This window comes from Tiliqua scincoides, chromosome 2 (assembly GCF_035046505.1).
Source record: "Tiliqua scincoides isolate rTilSci1 chromosome 2, rTilSci1.hap2, whole genome shotgun sequence".
Lineage (NCBI taxonomy): Eukaryota > Metazoa > Chordata > Lepidosauria > Squamata > Scincidae > Tiliqua > Tiliqua scincoides.
Genome location: NC_089822.1, coordinates 20,347,887 through 20,365,939, shown reverse-complemented (window position 1 = coordinate 20,365,939; position 18,053 = coordinate 20,347,887). Strand labels below are relative to the sequence as shown.

General features: G+C 44.1%; 2 pseudogenes; both read right to left on the bottom strand.

Annotated features, from left to right (window-relative positions):
• Nucleotides 1-12,447: 12,447 nt before the first annotated feature.
• On the bottom strand, nucleotides 12,448-12,564 carry LOC136642781 (5S ribosomal RNA; annotated as a pseudogene).
• Nucleotides 12,565-15,471: 2,907 nt separating this feature from the next.
• Nucleotides 15,472-15,591, bottom strand: LOC136642892 (5S ribosomal RNA; annotated as a pseudogene).
• Nucleotides 15,592-18,053: the final 2,462 nt, after the last annotated feature.

Sequence of the window (18,053 nt, the reverse complement as noted above, 5' to 3'; positions counted from 1 at the left end):
TGAAGGTGGCACAAGTCCGAGGAGAGCGGAGCGGCTTCAAGACGCTCCGTTCTCCCCGGGAAAAGGGGTTGGGATCCGGCATAACCCCTGGATCCCAGCCCCGCCTCCCTCTCCCCGCCCACCCACCTGCCCCTGGGGCCGCCCTCCCCCTGCCCAGGAACGCCTCCCTCCCACCTCCTCTCTGCCTCCCCCCTGCCTACCTTTTCTGCTTGCATCGGCCCAGTCTTCTAGGAGCGTCGGCCCGGCTTCCTCTCATATATATATATATACGTTCTTAATTGACATCAATATGTCATTTGCTCAAATATATATTTGAGCGAATGACATATTGATGTCAATTATGAATGTATATATGTATATGAGTCTATCTGGATGCCATTTCTCAAAAAAATGTGAAATTTTTGAGGTGAAATCCAGGTTTTGGATATGACACACCTAGAGGTGGACATTCCAAAGTGTTAATTGTGAGCTTTTGAAGATTTCATTTACCTGTGCATTAATTCAGAGCAGAAGAGGGCAGCTGCTTGTTTACTTTTTTATAGCAATTGCCAGTAGTTATTTGTCAGCTGCTTCTGCAGAGCAGTAGTATTTAGCTTACAGTAGCTCTGGGCACTCTACAAAGGAGATAATGTGAAGAGGAAATGTCTGATTCAAATATATTCTCGGCCATGAGCTCACAAAAACTCATACCAGCACCCCAGAGCATTACCATCTTCTTCAGAGTCCCCACTCCAGTATTCCTAGCTCAGGCATGAGCAGTAGCAGAGCCAGAGGGAGGGTGGAGCTGTAAGTGCTGCCCTGCTCCAAAACTCCCCATGTAAGCTGCCCTTCCCCTTCGCTCTCGGTGCCATTCCAAGAAACTGTGTCTCGTCCCCATTGCTTCTGCCACTAGACAGGCCCTGAGGGGGGGGGGAGGAACTTATGGCAAGTTTCAGAACCGTGGAGCACTTACAGCTCTGTCTCCCCCCCTCCGGCTCCACTACTTGACAGGAGATGAGAGGCAACCAAGCAGGCCTTTCCAGGGGTGTATTGTGCCCCACTTATGGAATCCTCTCTTCTGAGAGGTCTGCCTGATGCTTTCTCAGCTCTTTTTTACACACAAGCCTAAGGGCCAAATTCTATCCAAATGTCCAGTGCTGATGCAGCCATGCCAACAGGGTGTATGCTGCATCCTACAGTGAGAGTACAGTCATGGAGACCTCTTCAAGGTAAGGGAACATTTCTTCCCTTGGAGCTGCATAGCTGCTGCACCAGTGCTGGAAAGTTGGATAGAATTGGGCCCTAAGACCTTTCCATTACCCAAACTCTTATTATTGTTAACAGTTCAATTTTGTCTGCTAAGGCTATTTACATGGGCCGCCATTTTATCTGGTGTCTTGTACATGACGCTGCTTTTCTTTTTTTATTGTTCCTACTTAATCTGGTTTAAATCTGCTTGTATTTTTTAAATGTATTATATTGATCATCACTTTAGAAATGATTTTAAGAATTAAAGCAGGTTACACATTTTTTGAAATAGATAGATAGATAGATAGATAGATAGATAGATAGATAGATAGATAGATAGATAGATAGATAGATAGATAGATAGATAGATAGATAGATAGATAGATAGATGACCTTGGGAAAGTCTTTCTCCTTCTCACATACACATGAACACACAGTCATGACTCAGACCCTGAAGACTTGGAGGATGGGGAAGACTGTAATCATGAATCCCTGCCAGGGAACCCCTGGAAATACCTCCCTTGCTGGGAGTCTCCCAAAGGAGTGGAATACCAGAAGGCAGTACTACTAACATATGCTTACCCATGGAGGCAAAGCCACTCCCCCCCCCCCCCAGACCTCAAATATTCATCCCCCATGGAATTCTCTGTGGTGTACAAAGGTATCCTGCCACTATTACTACTCTACAGTCAGGGGCAACACAATGTTCTTTAACACTGCAGAACTGATGCCTGAGAAACAGGACATGCCCCAGCCTTTAAGATGCCACAACCTTTCTCATAGCGAACAGAGCGAGAGACCAGCACCCTGACTACAGGACTATAGAGCATTTCTGTTGCCTCCAGACAACTTTTGTAGTGACATCCTTAGCTACTAATTTGACTTACCTGGAATCCAGCCTTTGCTACCTGCTCCACTGAGAACCAACCAAGGTCTTGTTCCTCTGCGCTTAGCCCTCATCTTTCCACTACCTCCGCAGGATGAATTCCATCTAGGAACTAGGCATATGTATACATGGCACATGCTGATTCGAACTACCTTACATGGCTGTTGCAAAACATACTGAGAGATAATGCAAGTGGAAGTTTTGAACACTTGAAAATTCTATAACAATGTGCTCAGTATTATTACTAGTCAGGAATTGACCTTATTATGCTAAGCGCTGCATGGTCATATTTGACCCCCATGAAAATTACTAGAAAGCGCTTTTGTTGAATATTCACAAGGGAGAGCCAAAAGTCAGCCATTCATGCTGGCTATGCTTAACACAGTTATTCATAATGTTCCATGTTGTCAAACCATCCGGGGAGAGAACAGAAACATGTCTTGTTTGTTTTGTTTGTTTGTTTTTAGCTGTGATTTTTTGAGGAAATGAAGAGTTGCTGAAGTGATTCATGTTATGTGCAAACATCTCATCCTACAAAATACTTGGAAATCACTTTAAAAAGAAAGAAGTGTGTTCCTGGCACAAGGTCACAGTGCCCTTTCCGCATCTGGGTAGCACCTTCCAACATGTGGGCTCCCGTTGAGATAATACAGAGACTTCACAATACAGGACAGCTGCTGCATGGGAGCAACTGTATACTTGGCAGAAGTGTCCATGATGACAATTATTCAAGGCAAGAACAACTCTCGTTTCTTATGCCAATTGACTGCCCAGTCCTGGATAGGATTGGAACCAGGCACATTTCAAAGCTATGCCTGCTCTTTTACCTTTACTTACTGCTGGTGTCCAGGGGGTTTAGGGAGCCCCGTGGAGCCCTTTGCAGGGTTCCCTATTGCTTGTAGAATGTAAAAAAAAAAAAAAATGATTGTGATCGCTAAACCAAAAGTGGGTTGTGATTTTTTTTTTTAATATTCTACAAGCCGTGGGGAGCCCTGCAGAGCACTCTGTGAGTGAGGCTCCCTGGACCCTGACAGTAAGTAAGTAAATTTAAAAAACAGCCCCCCTTCCCCCACAGCAGCTAATCCTGGGGATCACGTCACTGCTTTCCCCCTGCCCCCTTTAAAGAGAGAAGGGCAGGGATTCTTAGGCTGGTGGGTTGCAACCCACCAGTTTGAGAATCACCAATCTAGACCGCAACTACCTACAGGAGTACCAAGTGATAGCACAGTCTGGTAGATACACTAAAGGAAGCTTCCACCCTCTTATTCTAACAAAGTTTTATGTTAGGCAAGCTGCCTTTGCCAATAAGGACCATTTACATGCAGGAATGAGCATTCCAGCAGCATAAACAGCTTCATGGACAGCAGATGCCGACATCACCAGTAAACTTGCACATGGGTTGCAAATGTGATGCATTCTGAGGTGAGCAAGGGCCATGGGGGGGGGGGGGGGCTTGCACAAGCCGGAAATGGCTTACAGTAGTGCAGAAGTATCCTGGAATATTTGAGGGAACAATCCTTAAACTCCATTTTTAGGGAGAGTCTAGCAAATGTCTACACACATGCTATCTGTAAGGTCTCTAGCATCTTTGGGTGCATAGGAACATGATTATTATTAATGGTTTATTAATTATTACTAATAAATACAAATATTGCTTCTTTCCAGATCTGTTTTTTTTTTTTTTTGTCTTGTGAAGCTATGTGGATCACAACAGATTGTTGTTTTAAAAGGGGGGGGCAAAATAGGGTAGGGGAAGGGTCCTGACAGCCACAACAGTCTTCGGAGCCCAGGTCTTCTAGGCTTCTTGATGCAGAGTCCAGGTCTACCCTGGGCATTGTGGCATTGGCAGCTAGATAAAGTAATACTGAAAACCAAACACACTCCTAAGTCTCTCTAAAATCTTTGAAATAATAGAAAATCCATGGCAGAAAAATAGCATCATTGTATTTAGGCTCACACTAGAATGGACCAAAATGAACTTCTGCAGCAGCTGTAGCCCCATAGCTAGGTCTCTAAGCTTCTATACACTCCTTCATGGTTATGGGATCCACAAGCCAAAGAGCTACTGTGGCAGACCAGTTTCCTCCCAGATTTGACACTGCATTAAGGAGGATCACGGACGCATTCCTGGGCCTGGTGTGCGTGGCTTGCAGCAGCAGTTAACACTGCATGCACATGGTTGTGCCCCAGCATCATTCTCTGGCAGCAGGTTCAGGTGAAATAGGAAAATGTCAGATCCCAGGAACTTTCTGGGCCCCCCTCCTTTGGTTCCTTGGCCCCCTTTCAGACCCTGGGCCCAGGTACAAATTACCCCCTTTACCCCCCCCCCCCCGGCCCTGATCTGCAGTCTTATCCAGTCCATAAAATTGAATCAAAGTTACTTCCTAAAGATCTGTCAAAAATCAGTTTGTTGATTCCAATCAAAAATTAACTCATAAAGTTTAATCAAAATCAGTTCATTAAATTGATTCTAAATCAGATCATAGAGTCAGCCAAAACTATTTCACAGAGGCCAACTTATACCAGCTTCTAGATTTCAGTCAAATTCAGTTTATAAGATTTAAGGGCGCAAGAGGCTTGCACTGTATCCGGCGCAGGATAGGGGCACAAGGCGGCTCAGCCAGAGGCAAGGAGAAACTTTTCCCCTTACCCCTGGCTAAGGTGCATTTTCCCCGATAGGTCTCCTTAGACTTGTGCCACCTCTTGAGGTGGCACAAATCCAAAGAGAGCGGAGTAACTTGAAGCCGCTCTGATCTCCCCGGGAATGGGGGTTGGGATCTGGCATAACTGCTGAATCCCAGCCCTGCCTCTCACTCCCGCCCACTCCCAGGGCTGTGTTCCCCCCTGTCCCCCCTCCCCTCCCCCCACCAAGGAACACTTCCCTCCTGCCTCCCTTCTGCCCACCTTAGAGCCTTGGCCCAGCTGGGCCGACGTAAGACTCATGAAGGAAGCCGCCTGGATTCAGCCTCTGTGTTGATGCACCTCCATGTGCCGATGCAGCTTACTCCAGAGGCGGTGCAAATGTGGCACGTTTGCAACCCTCCTGGGCCTGTGCAAGATTGCGCCCTTGGTTTGTGAGATTTTTAGTTTATAAGATTCGGTTTATAAGGGCCCAATCCTATCCAACCTTCCAGCACTGATACAGCTGAGCCAGTGGGGCATGAGTTGCTTCCTTTGGAGGTAGCAGTCATGGAGGACTCCACTAGGTAAGGTAACTTTTGTTCCCTTACCTCTGGGCTGCAGTGTGGCTGCATCAGTGCTAGGAAGCTGGATAGTATTGGGCCCAAAATCAAAGTCTGCTCAGAGAGTTTTAAGTCAAAATTAGTTCATAAAGTTCAGTCAGAGTCAATTCATAAAATTCTGTCATATAAAGTTCCATCAATATTAGTTAATGGAACTCAGTCAATATCAGTTCATAGAGTTCAGTCAATATAAACTTCTGTCACTATCAGTCAGAGTTCAGTCAAAGGCTGCAATGGTATAAAATCCCATTCAATGGGACTTACTCCTGAGTAAATGTGCCTAAGACTGCATTGTAAGTCAGTTAATTTCACACACACACACACACACACACACACACACACACTTCCCCCATTTACCCCTTCCTCCATCCTTTTCTCTCCCTCGTATCAGTACCTAGATTGCAAGTCCTTTCAGCCATGAATCTGTCTTTTTTATTTTATGCAAAGCACCATTGATGCTTCTCTGTCTACTGATGTACTATAACAATAAAGAATAATAATAATGTGTACGTATAGTGCAGGTTGTCTCAGAAGGAAGCTCTATGCTGCACATTTTCTAGTAAGAGCATTTATATTTGCAGTCTTACATGGGTTAAAACATCACCCACATTTGCCTGAAAATATCCTGTGAGAAGGAACCAGCAATCTTTAATGTAATTCTTAGAACCTCAATCTCATCTTGTTAGGATTTGTTTGGGGAAAGTCATGACAGCTGAAATGGTATAAAACCTGCATAAGTTTGTAATTACATGGACTTTGGTGACTCTTATGCACAGCATGTTGTCTTAAGCATGGTTTCTTCAAAGGTAACTCTCACCAAGTACTTACTTCTGAGTAGGTATATTTAGGATTACAGATTAAATTTTGTTTTAGTTCAATGGAAATTCACCAGTATTTATGGAAATGGATATATTAATCTGGAGACCAAGAGATGCTATAAAACTTTTAAGAAGTCACAAAAATAAAAATTTCACTTAGCTTCATTAAAAAAAATACTGAGTTAGGTTTTACAATTAATTTAAGCTAGCCATTTTCAACCACTGTGCCGTGGCACACTGGTGTGCCACGAACAGTCCCCAGTTGTGCCGTGGGAATTTGGGAGAGGGCCATTTATCAATAGGACCATTGGGGGATGTGAGCCCCCATTGACAGCACAGTGTGCCTTGTCAATTGTCAAAAAACTGATGGTGTGCCTTGACCATTTTAGTGCCTTGCCAGTGTGCCGCGAGATGAAAAAGGTTGAAAATCACTGATTTAAGCAGTGGCTGCCATATGAAAGCAATGAAACTGAAGTACAGACTATCTTTGGCTGGTGAAAACGAAAGCTCGCCACTCGCATGCTAGAATTCACTTTTCAAATTTGCCTAAATCCTATTGATTACACACACTTAATGCTCAGATTGCTTTCAAAACGACAGACAAGACAGCTGCCAGACACCAAAGAAGCAATTCGGCAAAGAGAGAAAATTCACTGACTTCAAACAATTTATTCTGGAATAATCCCATTAATGCTGGTGGGACTTCTGGAATAAGTGGATTCATTTTCTGGACTAAGCCATTTTCTGGCTTCTGCTTTGAGTAGAAAGATGGAAGCAAAGCAGATGCTGGCGATTAGAGCAACCCCAAAGGAATTTCATCAGTGCTTCTGAGAGGCTGAGTTTGATCTCCGCCTCCTCACTCTTTATTTCCCTTAATTCCAGGCATAAAAATGTAAGAAGATCCCTGAAAGGTTCATTGGGTCCAGCATCCTGTTTCCCACAGTTACCATCCAGATCCCATTGGCAAATAAGACCAGAAGGCAACAAGTCTTTTTACTGCCTCTGATCCTAAGGCTGTCATATAGTCATTGATAAACCAGCATACTGAGTTGTAAGTCCAAAAGGGCCTGGGGCGGCCACTGCTTAATACTTTTTTTATAGATTGATTATATTCTGAGAACTTGATAGTCATTAGAAAATGTATTGTGAGTAGTATAATATTGTATTTTGCACATGAACCTGTGTGCTTGATCTGTGTGCCTGAACAACATTCTGGAGGGAACAGAGATTCCTCCAGAAATGCTGACTTTCAACCTGGGAATCTGACAGTTCTTCAATTGCCACTGCCATCTGTTCCCACAAAGTGCCCAAGCTCAGCCTGCCTGGAGAATGAGCGGTAGCGGGCATTTAGCAGTGGCAGGAGAATCAACCAATTTTCAAGCTGCTGTGTTCAGCCTGGCTGATTCTCCAGGCACCAGTGTCTTCCTGCGAAGTCCCCTAGATTGTGGAGTGTTTCAAGAATCAATCAATTAGCAAGCCAATTTTGGTGCTGTTGAGGTTCCTGACTCAAGGTGCCTGAAGTTCCTAACTCTAACATGCCAGTGTTGACCTGTCTGGTCATTCTTCCAATGTCACTTTCCTTATTTTACTAGGGTTCCACTCTCTGTGAGGTCTTGAGGAAGTATGGCTGCTCCCCTTCTTGGTTCTCCACCCCTCTGTCTGGCCCCTCAGATAACCTGGTAGTCCACCAGAACTTAAGGCAAGAAGAAAGCAGAATCGACACAGCTCCTCAATAAACAAGGATTATTTACAAGGACTTTGGTAGTAATATTTCTCAGTTAATTCAAATACCACCAGCCCACCCATGAAGTGGACAATGCAATATGTATCAAATGGCAGATGGTGGGGAGTGACAAACACTCCCAGGGTGTAACGCCCTTCACCTTGAGTCTGCTACACCCTCCGTCCAGCCGGTTGTGGACAGAGCTGCCTGATCGGAGCTGCTCTGCAGAAATGCAATTCCTGATTTGCTTAAAGGGACAACTGGGGGGGGGACTACGTGGAAGGCAGTAATCTGCTTCCTTATCTCTTGACCCCACTCCTTCCTGCACAGTCCCGTTAAACAAAACAGGAAGTACAGAGCATTTTGGGAGCTTCCTGAGTGTTCTGCACTTCCTGTTTTGTTGAAAGAGATGTGTGGGTAGGAGTATCTCAAAAACGTAGGGGGCTAAATTGCCCCCTTCCACATGGTCTTTACAGGTGCTTGGTGGTGGGTTGGAAGCAGTAGTGGGCTGCAGATCACCTTGAACTCTCTCTGAGTTCTACAACATGACACAGCATTGATATAGTCCAGGGATTTAGCTCTTCTGTTCCCATTCCAACTTCCCACCCGGAATGGTTAGGAGCTGGCTTTTACATACCCTTTAGGGTTTCTTAGCTCCTCTTCCTTTCAGTACTCCTTTTGGAGGGAATTTTAAACACAACAGCCATTCTCTGTCTCTTATAACCTTCTGTCTCTTAAGGGTTTTGAAGAGAAACTTGTACTTTGAATTACGACTGACCTCAGGAAAAATAACACAATGCTTACAACCTTTGCTTGTAACACCATCGCTGCCTGTTCCCATTTGGTCGCAACTCTAGCTGAGCTTGGGAGATACCTCAGTGTCACTTCTATCAGAGTGAAGACCAATTAAGATTTTAAATCTTTAAATCACTCACAGCAGATTCTTCTCTGCAAATCTGCAAACCCGCTCAAGTAGCAGGCATAATTATCAGTAAGTCAACTATTTCAATGCCGAATCTCATCCGTCACCTTTTGAATCCAGTGTGTGTGATAAGGTTCATTCTTACCTTAATAAAAATATTTTTGTTAACTAGTCCTTAATATTCTTGTACAGACTATTGCAAAACTATTCTAGAAGTTGGAAGTGCATTGTTGGTGACATCCCCGGTGCTAGCCAACTGGTACCCTCCAGAGTTGTCTTTTACCTATTCAAGCTGAACTATGCTGCAAACCTGAAGAATCTACTCTTTCACCAAGGGACAAAAATGTTCATTTCTTAAAAAAAAAAAAAAAGCACAGTCACTATCAGATCACCTCGCAAAGAGTCTTTGAATATTTTGTCTGTCTTGATTTTAAAGCTCTGCTTTTATTCATGGGCTACAGTGATAGTATGCAATAAAATATGCATTCCTGAAATACCTTCTGGAAAAATATTACAAATACATTCTTTTCCATTAAAAAGAAATATATCAAGCTTCTACCATGTATAAGCGAGCAGTTGCCATAACCTCAGAAACATTTAAAACTTCTTGACAGTTGTAAGAATTGTATTCCCTGGAGACTAACACTTTTCACTTCAGAATGGATTCATATTGTAGACGACTTTGCGTTCGAAAACTGAAGTATACCGTGCATAGATTTAAGTTAGAAAATGGCATGGAAACCTCCGCCAGCTTACTTTGACATCAGGTATTTGCCTCAGGAATAAAAAGGAATACCTGGAAAAATGAAAATAAAGCTGTTAATCTTTTGACTAAATTGCAGCATTGCTGTTAAGTGTCTTCAAAAATCTCACCGGGCATTTGTGATATTCCTCTTCCTTGTATAAATTATTAGAAGTTCGTAGTCAAAGAATTGGCTGGTTCAAATTCATATTTGGGGGAAAAACATGCAATCATTTCTTGATTCTTGTCCATGTTTCCACCTTAAGCTTTCTCTTATCCCACAAGCATCTCTTATCTTTGGGTGTTCTTCACTATAACTTCAGCTACTGTTTTGGATCATCTATGTCAAAAAGGTGTTTCAAAATGTCCATGTCCCCTGCTCTAAATTCTGGCTCCTGACTGGTTACGCAGGATCACGAATCAAAATCCCTCTTTTAGGTGTACACAAAGCTGCCACCATTTCCCTCAAAAGGTTTCTTACCATTTTCAATATATGAAATTGTAGTTCAAGTTCCCCAAGCTGTACTTGAAGAATCCTGACAACTGGAAGAAGGGGGCTTGATAGCTAGCTATAGATGAAATGTACACTCATGTTTAGAATTATTACTGCATTTTCGTCATGTTTTGACTTTTGAGACCTTGCAGTATGGTGCTACGGAATAACGAGAGGCTGGGAAGAGTTGAAAAATTTACATCGTTGTCACTTTGAACTTATTTTGTTTGTTTTTCTTCTTCTCCACTCATTCCTTCTTCAGCATCTGTCAAGTCTCCCAGTTTGAACCAGCAAGCAATGTTTTTTGTTTTTTTAAAATTCTCTTTGGTCTGGCATCCAAATGTGTGGCTTGAGAGAGATTCGTTCTAACAAATAAATGCCACGCTCCTGAATTTAGGTGATGGCTGGATGAAAATAAGCACTCTTTTGGGGGAAACTTCCTCTATCCAATTGATGGATTCTTCTCCTTTTAGCACCTTACTATGGCCTTGCCACCTCTGAGAGTGAAGCTAAATAAGCCATTTTGATATATCATGGCCTTGAGTCTGTGTGTGTCCATCAGCCACAGGGGTGGATCCAGATTATGACCAAGTCGCCCTTTTTTGCCACCCCTCATTTTCAAAATATGAAATTGTTACAAGAGGAGTCCTGCTGGTGTATCGCACCCAGTTTGGTGCTTACCTTATGGAGATCAGCATTCCAGAAGTTTAGGGGTGAGGTAATCATGTTGCCCCCGACCTTCTGTCTTATCACGTTGCTTTTAATGCAATAGGCCCACCTCCAGGCTGCTTCTGTTTGGCAATCTTCACCCCTCTCTGGGCTCAGTTACTTTGTGTTATCGCTGGCGAGCTGCAAAAACATGATTGTTGCTGAGACCACAAGTCAGCTGGGCCAGGAAAGGACCAAAGAACACCAAACAGAGGCTTGGGAGGTGCGGTAGCCCCTGCTGAGACTTGCACTAAATGCAGCCCACACCAGCTGTGGGTAGCAGTGGGCTAGTGTGTCTCCCCACCATGCTCTTCACTTTGTTGTCTACTCTATTGCCCTCCTCCTTTCAGATGCTAGTAAGAGGAGCAGTGGGGCAGGTTCTCATGCTGCTGAACCAAGTGGAGAGGGCTCTCAAGCTGGCTCCTGCCACCTAATAATCCATCTCCTAAGACTCCTGCTTCACATTGTCTCTTTACAAGGCCAGCCCTTAAGGGAAGGATAGATCTGACTTCTTGTCTACCGAACTGGACACCAGGCTTCGACGAAGCAGTTTGGCAACAATCTGTTTGCATTTCTACTTATGCATATGAAAAATTGCAAGTCTCACCTCAGAGACTTGGGTCATCTTACTGTACAGCCACAAAGGTTGCTGGCACTGATAAGAAGTCCAAACAGCATCCCAAGAAAACTTTGCTAGACACATCATGCTGGTGTAATCATTAATGGTAATACAGAGGAAATCTTAGTGCCTGATATCAAGCAGTAATATTACATGTCTCTGCTTGTACTATTTATACTTATACTCCAAGGAAGACTTACTCTTTGCACTAACAGAAAGCCATACAAGGCAAAGATCTTTTTTTCAGCTTTATGCTTTCTCACTTTAAGGTCACAACCATAACATCTCTGGCTGGACTTATCAAGATTCAGGCTTTGTAAGAGTGCTTGATGATTTGGCCTTCGATACTCCCCTACTGAGTGCCAAGTCACTGATGTACTACCAATCAATTCCTACACAGCTACGGTTCAGGAAGCTACTTTGAAAACGAGGCTTCTATGAAACGAGTATCATCAAAGAAGAAGAAAGAAACAGAAAGCCAAGACAAAAATGCACAAAATATTCGGGTGGTAATGGAACAAAACTTGAACAGAGAGTAGTGAACTACAGTAAAAGAAGACAGGGGGACGGGACAATTATGAAAATATACATGATTACAAAATAGAATCATAAAACTGTAGTAGCTAAAATGAGTGGTGTCACACTCCACTAGATAATGTGGGCACATCTAAGTCCCACAACCAATAGGATTTAGGGTCAAATGGCACATTACATTAAGAGCATGCTTAATGCTAAAGGGGTTGTCATTAAATAATACTGAAACCAGATCTCCTGTGGATCAGGACAATGACATGAAAGGAGGGGACTTTACGCTTCTGCCAACACCTGCTTGCCCCACTTCCGGGTACTATTTTACCCATTGGTACAAACGACTAAGTGCACCATGCACTTCGCCTTCCCTCCCCTTCCAATGTGACTCCATAGAAAAATGAAAAGACCGTGAATAATTATCAGCAGCGAGGAAGTTCTATGTTTCTGCCTCTCTCCTTGCTTTGATCTGCTCCTATGCCTGGGGCACTGCCACTGCCAATGGTTGGCAACCTTCAGTCTCGAAAGACTATGGTATAGGCCTACAGCACCCGGTATTCCCAGGTGGTCTCCCATCCAAGTACTAACCAGGCCTGACCCTGCTTAGCTTCCAAGATCAGACAAGATCAGGGATTTGCAGGGTAACAGTTGCTGCCACTAGGACAAATTCAGTGTGTGTGTGTGTGTGTGTGTGTGTGTGAGAGAGAGAGAGAGAGAACCAAGGTTCCAGAGGACTGGGTTAAAGCTGTGGTTGAGTTCAACCACAGAACAGGCAGAAGAAGGAGAGAAAAAGATTACACAGGTTAAGGGAGATACAAAATAAGCAAGTTCTGAAGAACAGGCATATGCAATGCCCAGGTGCAGATTTTAGCAAAAAATTTTAGCAAATGATTACAGGCAAGCCATAAGGTAACATGACATTCCCAGCACATAAAATTTACTAGTCCCTAGCTGCACCTGCTCAGCTGAGATAAAGAAAAGTATTTTTTTATTTAATGACTCTGCCACAACATGGTTCTCAATGGGCCTACTTGGATCTGACCCAGCCCTTTCACTGGCATAAGTCTGTGGCCCAAAGGGGTGTGTCTAGGCCAGGAAGGGAGCATAGGTTATCAGGGGTGCTGCTGCCACTTTTATCCACCTCCTGCCCTCACCTGACATGCCCTGTGCAGTCCTGACTCCTGCCCCAATCCTTGCCCTTCCCACCCATGACCCACTCCCACCACCGACGTATATGTACCAGTGGTGCCTGAGTGCTTCCGTGGCATGTGTGTGCAGTCACCAGCCATCTGCACTGGCAGTCCCATTTTGCATGGTGTTGCAGAAGATGCCGGTCAGCAGCCTGGCACTTCCATCAATGGAATGTGAGATAGATGCATTATTAATGGAATGCTTATTAAATATAGTCACTCGCCAGTAGTCCATGTCTTAGTTACACAGGCTAAAGGCAAAGGTTGCTGGATTATTTGAAGATTTCCAAGATGACTTTAAAAAATGGTAAGGAAGGACATAGCTGTTTGAAATTAAATAAATAAAAACTGATTGCAAAAAGACTGATCTTTGATCTGTTTTACAAAAGAAGCTGTTTTATCTTAAATCAGAGCACTGATCCATTAAGGTCAGTATTGTCTACACACTGATCGGCATCAGGTCTCCAGAATTTCAGACCAGAGTCTTTCCTAGTCCTATCTGCTGATGACAGGAATGGAACCTGAATCTTTCTCCATGCAAAGCCATGGCAAAAGTACTTTTTGCCTACTGCTAGAGTTATTAGGGAGCAAGAACTGCCACAAAATTAAAATATTGTTTTTCATTTTGCAGCTTCATCTTGCAGAGAATTTCAGCAGGAGCATCTTGTCATCTGTGAGACTACAAGCAGCACCTGCTGAAATTCCCTTTCTATACAATTGTTAAAGGTTCAGGATCCCTAAGATTGAAAGTTTGCCCACCCCTGATCTTGAATATATCTCATAGGAATCTCTTTCCCTTGTGGTTTATCCAAGATTCCTATCCAGGACTAGGCTGCCAGCCAGAGCATGTTGCTATAGTGGAAGGCACTTCTGCTGTTGCAAAACAGCTGTGAACAGTGTGTGGAGTGCTCCATTGGTGGTCATATTGGGAGCACCTCTACAAGAAGCAGCAGTGCTCCCTCTCTCTCACCAGACCTGTCCGCAGCCACTGGAACAGGTAAAGCTGGGGAGGAGCAGGGAGGAAGGGGTGAACTGGGGTGGGGTTGAGGGAAGAACATGGGGTGGACAGACTGCAGGAGGGGATGGATCTGATGGCAGTGGTGCATATCGGATCCTATTCCCTCTTTTGCAAGCCTCCCTGCCCTGTTCTTCTTCTTGGACTTGCGCCAACCTACGCAGCTGGCACAGGCCTGAAGAGACCCATTGCAGAGCATGCGCCTTAGGAAGGGGCAAGTGGAAATAATTTCCTTTCCCTTCTGAAGCCTCCCAATTCCTCCCCCTCCCCTTGCTGGATACAGTGTGCTTGTTTTTGGTGCAGCTGCATCAGTGGGAGAGAGGGAAGGAGAGAAGGACAGAACTGGGCTCTCACTATCTGATACCCCCACTAGCAAAGTCTTTTCTCCCTACTGAAATCTGAAATTGTGTCCCTTGTTTGTCACTTCCCCTTACACACATCACAGCAGAATGGAGAAAGTGTGCGGTGGAGAATAGATGACAGATGCACCATTCTGGATTGTAGTTGGGGCAAATAGATTTCAACAGGTGTGGCAGAGGTGGGTGGGTTTGAAGCAAGCTTTAATAACCCTTGAATTCTGGAAAAGCCGTAGGTGTATTCTCAGCATAGCCATGAATCTAGTTTCATAGTATCGCTAGTCTGTTGATCCAGAAATACACTATATTAAAGTTGATCCTCCCTTATCCAGCCTTTTGCGTTTAGACATAGGCACAGAGAAGACACTTGCCTGTGTGTTTCTAGACTGAGAGGAACACATCGGTGTTTAGGTGTGGAGCAATTTGAGCGATCGGTACACAAACACATACTCACCAACGCAGAGGTGTGAAGACATCAATGAAAATGTCGATGAATGACGGGCAACTACAGGTGGGAAACCATCCATAAATCATTGCCTTAATTCAGCCTCCAAATATCTACTTGTGGGATCGACAAATCAACCTGGCGTGCACGCGGAGACAGCAGGTGCCCCATGACCAGCCGCTGAATGCCTTTCTGCCTCTTACAAGCTCCACCACTTTGAGGAAGTGAGCAAGATGTGAGATGACAGGTTTGAAAGCCGAAAGAGGAAGGTTTCCAATTGTGATCTCCTGAAAATTTAAAACTGGAAAAGAAGTGCATATTGCAATTAATATTGATAAGGGAAGGGGGAATCGAAGGCGTCTGTGAGGCTCCAATACCCCCTTTGTTTGAACCTCTGCAGCGGCTGTAATTGTGATTTGCAGGGTAGCAAATAGGTGCAGGGCATGATGGTTATGTTGCCGGGTTGTGCAGGCATGAATGCTCTTTGTGTATGCAAACATGACAACCATAAATCTGGTTCTGGTTGGCAACTTTCAGTCTCGAAAGACTGTGGTATAAGCCTACAGCACCCGGTATTCCCTGGCGGTCTCCCATCCAAGTACTAACCAGGCCTGACCCTGCTTAGCTTCCGAGATCAGATGAGATTAGGCACATGCAGGGTAACAAATGCCCTTGCTAACTGGGCAAAGAGGCCCCTTTCAAAGTGGTGTCCTCTTACGTTTAGCAGTAGGAGAGCAACTGTCCCTCTTCACCACGGTATGGCATCTTTTCCAGTGGCTGCTGCTGGTGTCTGTATCTTTTTTCAAGAGTTGTGAGCCCTTTGGGGGCAGAGAACAATTTATTGATTTATTTTACTATGTAAACCACTTTGTGAACTACTGTTGAAAAAGCGGTATATAAATATTAATAATAATAATATTGATACTACAATCTCAGGAGACAGTAGAACTGAAGATAAAGAACATGAGAAGATCACAAGATACCAAGACCTGCAAGTAGAATTTGGGTGTCTCTGGAGAAGAAAGTCAACATTGTCGACATTGGAGCCCTTGGAGTAGTGCCTAGAAGTCTGAGGAACACCTCAACATATTTGGCCGTGAGCAAATTACATCAACTCAGCTCCAGATTGCTTGGAATCCTATAAAGATATCTCTGTGACAGTGGCATATCCAGGGTGTGGCAATTGGGGCCATTGCCCTGGGCACCAGTTGAGGGGAACGCTGAGTAGTACTGTACAAGGGGTGTGTGTGACTGAGGTGGTGCCACTCCAAGGCGCTCCGGGTATTTCCTGGATTCTCCATGGGGGGGGAATGCTCAAAGGGGAGGGAGTTCCATAATACAGGCACCACCACTGAGAAGGCCCTGTTTCTGGCCTTGTGTCCCTTCCAGTGTCCCTTCTGGTAGCACTGTGCTCGTGCAATCGTTGCAAATTTGTGGGGTTAGCCCCTTTCATGGAGTCTTTTGAATTTAATTATCTAAGTAGGGAGTTGGGTGCATTGCTTCTACTGTACAATCTTCCATTTCACATGGTGGAGTTGATGAGGTTCACTCTGAGTTGCTAAATGTTACATTTTATAGGGAAATTTTGTCTTGCTAGAACACCCTTTGAGCTTGTCAAAATAAAAGATCTTTGGTACAGTTAATTAATTCTTACTTGGTTCACTAATTGTTAGATGCTAGCTAGGGCATATTAGCCTTTTATTCCCCCTCATTTCCTATCAAAATACAAAATGTTGCTGCATATATTATGAGTTATGACAATCCTCATGAGTACGACCACATCAGAGATGCAGCAAATGTTCATGGATAAATATTTTCATAAGAAAAATGGTCTTACAAAACAAAGCAATAGTAAGGCTTATGCTGCCTTTAGGATCATAACCAATCAGGGATCACACTGTCAGTTTTTACATCACACTGCTACATAGCCAGTTGCATTGCCCTATGTAATGATATAACTGAGGATGAAGAAAGAAAGTACATTAGCTCTACAGGTGTGCATCACTTAACATGTTAAGGATACGTTCCCTGATCCCAGTTGTTATGCAATTAGGTCATTAAATGACAATTCAACCCAATCTAGTGCCTCTGTTGTGTAAACTGACACTCCCTACCAGACACTAGCTGGCTGCACAGGCTATTGGAGACAAATTGTCTCTTCTTTGCAATAAGAGCCTCTTTGTTGTGTAAACAGACACTCTGCTGCAGACTATGGGAGACCTGATTGCCTGATTGCTTCTTTGTTGTGCTTTGACCACCATCGTATATGTGGTCCATCATTAAGCGGAAGGTCATTAAGTGACACATGCCTGTACTCTGAATTGAAGGAAGGCAGAATGTATCCCAGAACCATCCAGATGCCTTTTTTGCAAAAAGTATGCATATGCTCATATATCTCTCTCTCTCAATCTTTTACTCTCTCTCTCTAACACACACACACACACACACACACACACACACACACACACACACACACAGAGAGAGAGAGAGCGTCATTTCAGCTCAGCCCCAAACTATGTACAGGGCATGATGTTTCAGAGAAACTGAACAAGCTGTAGCAAAGAGCTTTGGCACTGTGTCAAGAGAGTGGGGGCAACTGGATTGAGAATAATATCACCAGTATACAAAAGTATCTCGATTTTCAGCTGTGAGCTGCTGAAGGGCCACACACACCAAAGCAGGTAGAGGTTTCTGAAATGTTACTTGTGCACTGCACTACACTGTGTTGATTCATGGCATCCTCAATAGCAGACGAAAATGAGCAAGATCAATAGAAATGACACAGTCCAAAAGAGCAGCAAGTGAAGATATACTGTACATGGACCATTTGATGAGGACGATCCAAAACAGGGATTGTTCTGCATAGATTTACTTTGCACTCTAGTTAATACCAATTTCCAGTGGCATCACTAGGGAGGTGCGAGGACCACAGCGGGTGACACAATTGGAGAGGGTGACACCAAAAGAGGAATCCTGGCCAGTCTGACCAGATAGGTAGGCCTGGCCAACACATCAGGAAGCACATTAGATCTGGGCTTTGGAAACTTTTCTGACTATTGTCACCCTCACTCCACCAATTTGACCCTTCTCCACTCTCTTCCACTAGCCCCTGTTACCGCCACCCCCCAGCCCCACACTG